This window comes from Idiotropiscis lumnitzeri, chromosome 6 (genome assembly GCF_059441095.1).
Source record: "Idiotropiscis lumnitzeri isolate Australia: NSW breed Sydney's pygmy pipehorse chromosome 6, RoL_Ilum_1.0, whole genome shotgun sequence".
Classification (NCBI taxonomy): Eukaryota; Metazoa; Chordata; class Actinopteri; order Syngnathiformes; family Syngnathidae; genus Idiotropiscis; species Idiotropiscis lumnitzeri.
The window spans coordinates 21741431-21753768 of NC_142396.1; positions in this window are offsets into that span (position 1 = coordinate 21741431).

Consider the following 12338-nt stretch of genomic DNA (forward strand, 5'->3'; position numbering starts at 1 on the left):
TGCATGAACATATGAATGATACAGTTTCTGTCCAGTGTTTGTGATCTCCGTTTTCAGTGGCCGGGTAAAGGGCAGAGTTTGAGGACGTCCCGAGAAGCCGACCAACGTTGTAACTCGCTTCGACAACGCTGTACTTGGCAGTGGCATGTTGATTGATGAATGCGTTGCTCCTGTGTCCACCAACATCTGGACCGGAGTGTCCGCCACTGTCACCTGAAGCATTGGCTCTGCCTGGCCAGTGCTTCCCGAGCTTCCCAGGCCCCCCTATTCGTCCGGGCCGTCCCACGAGTCGACTTGGGAATATTGACCCCGTGGATTCGGCTGAGGCCATGGGCGGGGCTGCTGCGGTCCCCTGCGGTGTGGTGGCCCTGCTAGCTGGTTCTGCTGCTCCACCCCTGGTGGTGGTTGGTTGCTGTTACAATCTCGTGCCCAATGACCAGGGGACCCACAGTTGAAGCAAGTTTCTTGAGCAAACGCATTGCCCCCCCCGGCCTGGGGGGGCGCCACGACCACGCCCTCTGTGTCTACCACGGAACCCTTGGCCTCGGTGCCACCCAGCCCCCACTGGAGTCTGATACATCTGTTTTTGTTTCTCCTTTTCTTGTTTTGCCTCACCATGCAACTTTGCCAACTGTAGTTTTACCAAACTGGTTGCCAGAGCATCAGTTTCCTTTCGGTCTTTATTTGTTTTTTCCATGTAGATGCGGCAATGGTGTATCAAGTGCCTTTTAAATCTTGGTTCCGGACAGATCAGAATGTCCGGGTCAAGTCTCAGAACCTCTTGCACCTCCTTTGGGAGGCCGTTCAACATCGCCGTCCTGAACATCATCTCAGCTTCAGGATTGCTGCCGGGGTGTTTACCTGTGGTTTCAATCCACTGCTCCAATGCCTGAGCATAATATTGCTCGGGAGCCACATCTATTCTGTAGTTAAAATTTGTAGGCACCACATCCACTGGGGAGGGAAAGGCCGCCCTCAGCTCTCGGAACAATGCCTCTGAGATCTCAGCCAGGGGCGTTTCTCTTCCCAGCTGACGGGTGCCAGCTGCCCCCTCAATATTCTGTAACTGAATCAGGGAACAGGATCCCAAAATGGCTTGTCTAAAATCCCCCAATGCTACTCCCTGTCCTGACATGGCAGCTAAGAATTTAGTAATCCAGGCTCGTGCCCCTTTATGCAGAGGAGGCAATTTTTCCACCACTGCAGCCACATCCCGAAGCACCAAAGGCTCATAGTGGCGGCCAGCATGAGTCACCACTAAGGGTGCCATTGTGTGCGGCTGCTCCTGCTGTATCATCATTTTATTTTTACTTCGCGTATTATAGCCTCCACACTCCGCCCTATTTATGCTCGCCTCACTATCGCCCAGCCTCTCTCCTTCACTCAATGCTCTGAGCATCTGCCGCTGTTCACGTAACACCTCCTCGTCTTCCTCCTCACTCTGCCCTTCCTCCTCGCGGGGGTCAGCGTCGTTAGGCATTGCCTGCCCCCGCTTCCGTGCCCCCGTCATCACCTCCAACATCTCTCTTTCCTCACTCTGCACCCTTTGTCCTTCCAACAACTTACGCGCTGCCTCCTTCCTCATCAGCTTTGAAGTTCTCCCACTCCCCGCACTCGGGGTGCCCCCTCCTTCTGCTCGTGCCGCCCCCGGGGCCAGCACTGGTGACTCCACACTCCCCTGCTGTTCCCCGCGCATCCTCCTCCTCTCATTGTTCACAGCCTGTTCGATCAATTGTATGGTCGCCGGCGCCATTCGTGTATCATTATCGTCCACATCTAGAACCATTCTGCCTCCCAATGTGACTACAGGGGCCATCACTGGCGCCGTCGCATACGGCGGCGGTTCAAACACATATTTTCGCGACTCTGCCAACTGTGGATAAATGCCTCTCAAGCATTCCGCCTTCTTCTCCATTGTCTCAATCACAACACCCTCTCTCTCCACCACATTCTCACTCTCTTCCTCATTTATCGCCGCCAGCGCAGTTGCAATAATTGCCAATTGGTGAATGCCTCGTCTCTCTTTCTCCAATTCCTTCACTTCCTTCTCAAGTTTATGACGCTGTAGCCATCCGACTTGGCTCTGATCCTCCTTCATATCTCGAATATCTGCCAACATTCTGCTTTCCTTGTTCTGTAACTGCCGCGCTAACTTCAACATGTTCCATGTTCCGGGCTCTCCGCGAAACAATTCATCCTTTTTTAATTTCAAAAACAACTTCTGACTCCGTTCTTTTTCTTTCTTAATTTTCTTATTTTCTATTCCACTAATCAACTGTGATTCCAGTTTAGCATAATGACCCTTAATCTCCGACCAGACTTCATTCCGTTCATCTGACGTGCCACACCCGAGATCACTATCACACTTCCACTCCTTCGCCATCTTGAAATCCACTCGTGCGTGTCCCAACCACTCTTATGCAGAACAAAATTAGGCTTCACATTCACACCGCTTCCACACTGATGCTTTACTCGTATCGTAACCACGAATAGTTCCAAACTATTCGAGTAGGTAAATCCCAGATTATACTCTACTATCCGTCCACACTGTTACACTTATTTATATATTTATTTAATTATTTAACCATATATTTTAACGCCGTTCCGCTCCTCCTTCCTCCTATAATTTAGCGTTGCCAATATGCAGAATTTGAAATGGATCTGCTTACCTTATGTCACTGTGGGCCCAAGAGGAAGGACGGTCAGAAGTGTGGCTCCTTTATCCTTTAATCTTTATCAGGTCGTCACCTGGTGTGGACGTGGGCCCCAAGCCCGAGTCTCAGACTCTTGTGGTTTTTCCTGAAGCCCCAGGCTTCCTTTGAGCCCCAGGCTCTTGAAGCCCCAGGCTTCTTTTCTTTTCTTAGAGTCCCAGACTCTCTTTGAAGTCCCAGACTTCTATTACCTCTCATGCATCCCGTCGGCGTCACCATAAATTGTTGGAATTTACCTTTAAATCAATGCTAGATGTTAATTTTAACCCAATGTAAACTCAAGTTAGTAATCTGACTCCAATTCGCAACCTTACCCAACTCTCACTCATCCAACAATATGCGCGCTCGTTCTGCAATAGAAAGGTATCAGGAAGCCGGCATTTTCACGCACGAATGGATTTATTCCCAATCACAGATTTACTACATATGCAACTAGATCTCGGATCCCTCTCAATACAAGTCTACACCTCTCGTGCCACCAACAGAACAGAACTTTTAGTTTTTTCCAGTAGTCATTCATACTGTACAATATGTAAATGTAACAGAGACAAAGGCCTTCTGGCATGATTCTATTGGCTATGTGATGTTGCAGTTAACTTTAGCTTGCTCTCATTGGTCTTTCTCCTCCCGCCGAATCCCGTGGTGGCTCCTCCTGGTTGTGATCTTTCGATGGCTGCTCCTTCATCTCGTCTCGCTCCCTCCTTGCTGCTATCACCCTTTGTCCTGAAACATTCCACTCGTGCACGCTCTTGCAACCCCAATTCTGTTGCCCTCCACCAGTCACACCCCCACATACAGTTTCACACCCCCACATACAGGATGTCGCGACATACCATGAACTACGCCACGCTCCAACTCCTACATTCCTTTAACACCAAGGATAAAATATGCATAAAACTAAAAAAACAAAACAAAAAAAGTGTTGAAAAAGTGCACTGAGGGACGAGTATTGCACATTACATGTACACTGAGTACAATGTTGTTCGCCTTCGTAGGAGTGCTCATCGTAGTAAGCTTGTACTATTTTTACTGCTTGGAGATACTTTTTATTATTTTTTGTATACAGTGACTGTTTTAAATTTTTAACCTACGGACACGCACCCACCGGTGAACCGGCCAACTCTCAAACAGCTACCATACTGCTGCCTCAGACTAGCCGCTGCTAGCCCGCCGTGCTAGCCCCGGTCACCGGACCCGGTTCATAATGGTGCAGAATGAAACAAATAAAACAATTTTTGACCTGAGAGAAGAAGTCCATCGTCTGACGGAAGAACTCCGTCGAAAAGAGTCCCTCATCTCGTCTTTCACGACCCGTTTCCCACAACTCTCCGCCGTCATTATGGATGGGCATTCCAGCGGAATCATGACAGCTGTGAGTATGACTGAGGCTCCACTGACGGACATGGTGAGATGGGATCCAGCTACTTGCCCAGGCCCATCCTGCTCAACACCACTCCATGGTACCACCTGGGTCGAGGTGGTGTCCCGTAGCCAGAGGAGCAGAGAACCATCTCCCCGCCCTCGATTGGTCATGAAGAATCGTTTTTCCGCCCTGGCAGTGGATTCTCCCGCTGTCACTGCTGCGCCCCTGCGGTCGGAGACGTCGGCCGTTGCATCTGACCCCAGGGCTGGGGTCCCAGGTGCTCCTTCGAATTCCCTGCCGCTCACGCTGAATTCGGCCGGAGTGGGTAAGTCCATGCGTGGCCCGGTCGGCCGCTCTCGAGTGGGGCTGCTCAGGGACACAGTGTCCCGGCACACGAGTGGGCCACAACATCGGCGCCACTCACCAGTCCCGTCCTCAGTTGCCACCTGACCTGGGGAGGACGATTTAGGACAACGAGGTCGGGATTCTCTCCACAGAGTTCACGGTTCCCCTGGCACTCATTCTTCACATCCTCTACACCAGGCATGTCCAAAGTCCGGCCCGGGGGCCAAATGCGGCCCGGGGTCAAACTTAATCCGGCCCGCAGCCTCTGTAATAAAATTAATACATTCTGGCCCGCACATATACAGTACTGAGTGCGCGCTCTTCCTAACTGCTGTTCTTAATTTACCCACTAGAGGCAGTATCACTACAAGGCATCAGCCCGGGTGACCTTTACCCCCAATTTATAAAATGGCGACAATAAACAAAAAAAGGAAAGTTGACTGCGAGGGTCGACGCTTCAAAGATGTGTGGAAATTGGACTATTTCTTCACAGAAATACGTAACAACTGTGTCTGTCTCATTTGTAAAGAGACCGTGGCTCTTTTTAAAGAGTTCAATGTCAAACGACATTACCAAACGAAACACGCTGACATGTATGACAATTTGACCGGGGAGGAACGCAGCAAGAAATTGGCGCAACTTGAAGCGGGTTTATTCTCACAGCAGCAGTATTTTGCAAGAGCCCGAGAGTCAAATGAGAATGCCACGAAAGCTAGCTACGAGGTAGCAACACTGATCGCGAAGCATTGCAAACCTTTCACCGAGGGTGAATTTATCAAAGACTGCATGATGACTATGGCGAAGAAAATATGTCCCGAGAAGCAGCAAGAGTTTGCCAAAGTTTGCCTGGCACGTAACACCGTAGCACGCAGGACTGAGGAAGTGTCGTCAGACATCAAAAGACAATTGGGGGTCCAAGGAAAGGAGTTTGATTTTTTTTTCGCTGGCTTGCGACGAAAGCACAGACGCCTCGGACACTGCCCAGTTGCTTATTTTTTTGAGAGGAGTGGACAATGAAATGAACGTTACTGAAGAACTACTTGACCTGCAGAGCCTGAAAGCCCAAACGAGAGGAACAGACCTATTCTCTTCTGTTTGCGCTGCCGTGGATGACTTAAAACTCCCGTGGAATAAAATTTCTGGGATTATTACGGACGGCGCACCATCCATGGCTGGCGAACGAAGTGGATTAGCGACACTAATATGTAACAAAGTAAGTGAAGAAGGGGGTAGCGCTGTAAAACTCCATTGCATCATTCATCAGCAAGTTCTGTGTGCCAAACATCTCCAATACGAACATGTTATGAAACCGGTGATAAAGGCTATTAACTATATTCGCTCCAGAGCGCAATGCCACCGCCAGTTTCAACAGTTTCTCAGCGATGTTCATGCAGAATATGGAGATGTTGTCTATTTCACTGACGTGCGATGGCTTAGTCGGGGTTCTGCACTGTCGCGCTTCTACTCTCTTAAGCAGCAAATCTGTGAGTTTTTGGCTGAAAAGGGACAACCTATGCAAGAACTAAATGACCCCATGTGGCTAGCTGATTTGGGTTTTCTAGTTGACATTACAAAGCACCTTAATGTCCTGAACACCAGTCTCCAGGGACCAGACGGAGTCATAAACCAACACATCAAAGCCTTTGGAATCAAGCTCAAACTGTTTGAAAGACACCTGTCGCAGACCCAGCCCAATACTGCACATTTCTCAGCACTGCAAGAAATCATAATCAGATTCCCAGAGAGCAATATCAGTGCACAAACGAAGAGGTACGCATCAGATATGAAATCTTTGGCTGAAGAGTTCACACAACGCTTTCGGGATTTTGCAGCTATTGAGAAGGACATCGCTCTTTTTTCATCACCTTTCTCCGTGGACACAGACAATGTTCCAGCCCATTTACAGCTGGAGCTCATTGAGTTGCAGTGTGACGCCGAGAGCCGTAGTCGGCACCAGCAACTTTCTCTTGCCAACTTTTACAGAGAGCTGGATAAAGGCAGGTTTCGAGAGATTCGAGAGTTTGCTAAGAAAATGTTGAGCTTGTTTGGGTCGACGTATTTGTGTGAAAAGACATTCTCTGTAATGAACTTAAATAAGAGTCGTCTGAGGACACGGCTCACAGACTCTCATCTGCGAGACATCTTGCGCATTAATACTTCTGCCTTTGAGCCAGACCTGGCCTTTGTGCTGCAGTCCAGATCTCAGTATCACCCGTCACATTAATGCAGGCAAGTCATTTGTCATTAAAATAACTGACTTAATTTTGTTTTGTTCAGTCACAAATTCAGACAAGTTGTCGGTTTTCATTCCAGAATAAAATTTTCAATCAACATTTATATTTGATATGTCATATATATCAAATTAGTCCTGCACTTGTGGTAATCATTTCTGTTTTTCAAAAATTCTGTGGACATTGAACTCCCATGATGATAATATAATTCATGTTCATAATATAATTCATGTTCAAATATTATTTGCACTCAAGAGTATAATTACTTCTGTTTAAGAATAAAAAGTTAAGCAAATATTCAATTGCATGTGATGTTCATATTTCAAATGAACCAAAATACATGTTTGATGGTTTAAATGCAAATAAAAAAGCAAAATGTGAAACACAGAATCGCTTGCTAAAATGTGTTTGAATATATTGTTGTTTATGCAGTGAATGTCAGCCGAGGTCGGCCCCCTCCACATTTTGCAACTTCAAATCCGGCCCGCTTTGCAAAAAGTTTGGACATCCCTGCTCTACACTCACCAACCACCGTCATTGTTGGCGACAGCATCATTAAAAACACACGCTACATTGGTACTATCACCCGCTGTTATCCCGGAGCCAAAGTCATGGACATAGCTAACATCCTGCCAGATGTTCTTCTCTCTCTTCCACCATCCATATCCCGGCTCGTTGTCCAGGTGGGGACGAATGAAACAGTGTGCCGACAATCGGAGCAAACCAAGCGAGATTTTAATGTCCTCTTCAACTTGCTAAAAACTTGTGGTCTGTCGGTCTGGATAAGCGGCACTTGACCGCCGCTATCCCCCAGCAGCGAGCGCTTCAGTCGTCTTTTAAGCCTGAACACATGGCTGATACGCACTTGCGGACATTTCGGTTTTGCTTTTATTGACAATTCAATAGCACTCCCAACTGGCCCCCACTATCATTACCACCCACATCGGACATTTTCTCAATTCAAACCATCACTCGCAGACGCTTCCCTCCCACACACAAACAAAGTGGTTTTAACAATGACAATCTTTTACATGTTAACATTTCAAATCCATGCGACCATGAGCGCACGTCCAGCACAAACCTCAACCTAGCTGTGCTGAACGTGCGCTTCCTTTTAAACTAAACTTTTATCATAAACGACCTGATTTTAGACAACAACCTTGAAAGAATTCTTTTATCTGAGACATTACTAGGTACAGATGCTCCGGTTGCTCTCACCGAGGCTTGCCCACCGAATTTTAATTTTTTATTTTCGACCAGAGACTGTGAAAGAGGAGGCGGGACTGCGTCAATTATAAAAACTTCTCTTATTTCAAATGAAATTATTTTTTACAGGTATTTATCTTTTGAACATCATGCCTTTGTTTTTAGCAGTCCTTCTATTCTCTGCGTCGCATTTTATAGACCTCCTCATCACCCTACTTCTTTTATTAGTGAGTTTTCAGAGTTCTTATCGATTTTACATTCCACTTATAACAGAAATTTAATAACTGGCGATTTTAATGTGCACGTTGACAATATCTCGGACTCACTGTCCAGAGGATTTTCAAACCTTTTAAACTATTTTGATTTTAAATAGCATGTTGCACAGCCAACTCACAACAGAGGACACACACTGGACCTGGTCATAACCTACGGCCTGTCCGTTGGTGTGTCCTCTGTTGTTGACCTGGCTGTGTCAGACCACTACTGTGTATATTTTAACATCGCCAGTTTTAATCAACAAGCAGCCCCGGTGAGAACAGTGAGAAAACGCTACTTTACTTCTGAGGTGGCTGCAAATTTTGAGATTTTAAAGAGCACTCCTTCTGACATTTTACCTGCACCATGTGATTTTATTGTTGATAATTTTAACAGGGTTTTAAAATCAACATTAGACTCGGTTGCTCCACTTTTAACAAAAAACATAAAAATTAAGACAATACCCCCGTGGAGAAATGATTTAACTAAGAAATCAAAAAGAAAATGCAGAAAGGAGGTGGAGAAAGAGCAACCTTACAGTTCATTATCAAATATTATGTCAACAACTCAAATCCTACAATAAAACAGTCAAACTGGCAAGAATGTTTTACTTCTCAAATATCATTACAATTGATAAAAACAACCCTAGATATCTCTTCTCCGCCTTCGATCTTTTAAGCAGCTTTGATCTTAAAAAGTCCTCACAGACATCGACAGACGCTCTGTGAGGACTTCGCAGACCACTTCAGAAGTAAAATCAATGACATAAGATCCAGTCTTTTAGCTCATCAAAATGTAAATTTTATTAATGCTGGACAGTCATTTTTACCAGAGGAAACACTGGAAATTTTTGCCCTGGTTGAAGCAAGGACACTTGGTCGAGTTTTCTCCCCGGTAAATCAAACAACCGGCCTTTTAGATCCAATTCCCACATCGCTTTTAAAAGCTTTTTATGGATTTTTTGAAGAACAGATTTTAAATATAGTTAAATACTCTCTTCAGACGGGTGTCTTCCCCACTGCCTTTAAAACGGCGGTGGTGAAGCGCTTTCTGAAGAAAAGCAATTCAGACCCCAGTGTTTTAAATAATTATAGACCTGTATCCAATTTACCGTTTTTAAGTAAGATTTTAGAAAAAATGTTTTTTCAACAGTTAAATTATTTTTTAAATACAAATAATGTTTTAGAGAAATTTCAATCTGGTTTTAGAATGAACCACAGTACAGAGACAGCTCTTTGAAGGATTTTAAATGATTTCAGGTGCTTTGCAGATGCAAAAAAAACTCACAGTTTTCGTGCTACTGGATTTAAGTGCCGCTTTTGACACAGTAAATCACCACAATTTATTAAATAGACTTAAAAACCCAGTGGGTTTTATTTCTATCTCACAGACAACGTTTCTTTGGAAGTATGGATACCTGTTCCTCCAAAACCCATGAAATTAAATGTAGGGTTCCCCAAGGTTAAATTTTAGGCCCAATACTTTTTAATCTGTACATGCTTCCTCTTGGGGATGTCATTAGGCGACACAGCATCAGCTTCCACAGCTACGCTGATGATACACAGCTGTATATTGCCGTGTCTCCGGATGACACAAAGCCTATCGATACCCTTTTAAATTGCATTTTAGATACTAAGTCATGGATGGCAGCGAATTGCCTACAGCTCAATCAGGACAAAACAGAGGTTTTAGTTATCGGTCCTGAAGGTCAGAGAGAAAAACTTTTACCAAAACTACAAGATTATAAATCATCACATTTGTGAAGAACCTGGGCATCATTTTTGACTCTGAGCTAAATTTAATTCCTCATATTAAAAATGTAACCAAGATTGGTTTTTATCACCTTAAGAATATAGCCAGAGTCCGCCCGTTTCTCTCTCAGACGAACACGGAGGTGCTGATGCATGCTTTTATTTTCTGCCGCCTAGATTATTGTAATGCCCTGCTCTCTGGTCTTCCCAAAAAAAAAAGAGTATTTCCAGTATACAACTACTTCAGAATTCAGCCGCACGGGTGCTGACGAGGACCAGAGGGCGGGCACATATTACACCAGTTTTAAAATTGCTGCATTGGCTCCCTGTGTGTTTCAGGATTGATTTTAAGGTGCTTCTATTAGTTTTTAAATGTCTTAACGGTCTTGGGCCATCTTATTTATCTGACCTTCTTTTCTCGTATCAACCCTCGCGGACCCTGAGGTCCTCTGGCACCGGCCTGTTAATTATTCCTAGGGTGGGGACTGGAACACATGGTGAGGCTGCATTCAGCCATTCTGGTCCTCGTCTATGGAATGGCCTGCCGGAGGACATCAGGTCCGCAGAGACTGTTGATATTTTTAAAAGGAGGCTCAAGACTCATCTTTTTAGTTTGGCTTTTAAATGATTTATCTTAGTCTTTTAATTCAGGACTGTCATTTTATCTACAATCATTGTTTTTAATTTTTAGCTTCTTTGTCTTTTAGTATCATAATTTTTCTTATATGTTTTAGCTCCGTCGTTTTATATTATTGTCTTTTAATTTTTAGCTTCTTTTTCTTTTAGCATTATCATTTTCTTTTATATGTTTTAGCTCCAGTGTTTCCTCAAGGGGGGCCTCCGCGCTGGGAGGTGTGGCTGGCCTTCTCACAGGGGGCTTAATCCCAGAGGCTCCTGAGGCCCGGCGGACCAGGGCCCTCTGCACTATGTGTAGGGTCTACCCCGGTCAGTCTGGGCCGGGGGTCTGTGTGATGGCGGAGCTCCCTGTGGCCGTGGGCTGTCATCCCTCTCAGCGCGGATGACCTATACTGGGTACATTTTCTCATATGGTTTCTCTGTGCCTTGCCATGTCTTTCTGTCTTTCTACTAAGACAGTTTATTAGGTTGTGTGAATGCGAGTGTTCTTTGTGTATGCAAGTTCAGGCGTGTATGTGGATGTGTCTTGTGTTTATGTTGGGTGGGTGGAATGGGTTTTAGTTTTTTGTTGTAATTTGGATGTTTTTATTGAACAGCACTTTGAGCTGCATTTTATGTATGAAAAGTGCTATATAAATAAGATTTGATTGAATGACAATAAAGGGCATTCTGATTCTGATTATGTTGCAGGTGAAACATATTGCCCGTATTGCACACTCTACAACAGAGGTATTCAATTAAAAGTGACTGAAATTTCTTCCAATTAAAAGGTCCGAACCAGAGTCCAACTTCCCTTAATGTCAGGCCTATGTTCACATTTTTATATAGTTTCGATATTGAGTCATTTTCAACAGAGCGCACTTATATACTATATATTTAGCAATGTTCCCATTAAAAACCTTTGCTAGTCAAACAAATATAAGGCGTTTATTTGACATTTAAGAAGATGTGGCTCCAGGAACGTAAGGGTGCCACTTCCAGAAAAAAACAATAAAATATCTCCTGCAGAAATATATCAAGTGCTAAGCATTGAGTTAACATCTTTTACCTTTTTTTCTTAAATCAAAGAGTTATCAGCCTAAAAAACAACGGAAAGCCTAATTATCCAAGTAAAACAGGTCAACATGTTCAGTACACAATCAATAAAAATGGCTGTCCTCATGAAAAACTAATTTGAAATGAGCTTTGACACCACCTTTTCTTTTGAATATTTGTTAACTTCTCTTAATGAAAAAAATGAGTTTGTGACAGCCCTGCAAGAGACTTAAATCTGGGTTGGAACGGAGTCAGGGCCATTGGGATTTGGTAGATTATTTCACACATCTGGGCTTTGTGTTTTCTTTTATAAATAAGGTTTGTGCAACCGCATTTAAGCACTCCTTCACAACTTCCCCATCACTGAATGTTTTTTTATGTTTCCCTAAAATCCATGATACTTCTAGTGAACATTCGTTTGCATGCCACTGGGTTGTAAACGAAAATGTAAATCTCTGTTATACTGCACTCGAAGTCCAATGTTTTTACGTGCGCTCACCTCAAACTTCAGCGGATAACTTTGCACAAAAGGGCGGTGCTTTGTTTCGTAGTGGCGCTTCGCAATGTTGCGACGGTTTCGGAACATATGATGCACACTGGTTTTGAATCGGCTGCAGCCAGAATGAAACTAAAGTTCGCCGTCCATCAATTTAAAACAATACGCATCGACCTTGCTAACTTTTTAGCAAGACATACTGTCAGCAGCACTCTCTTCCGGTCTGCTGCGCAATTGGCAATGGATCGTAAACAAAAGATTTGATTGGCTCAAATCAGTGACGCCATTTCCGTATTAACTAGAATTGCA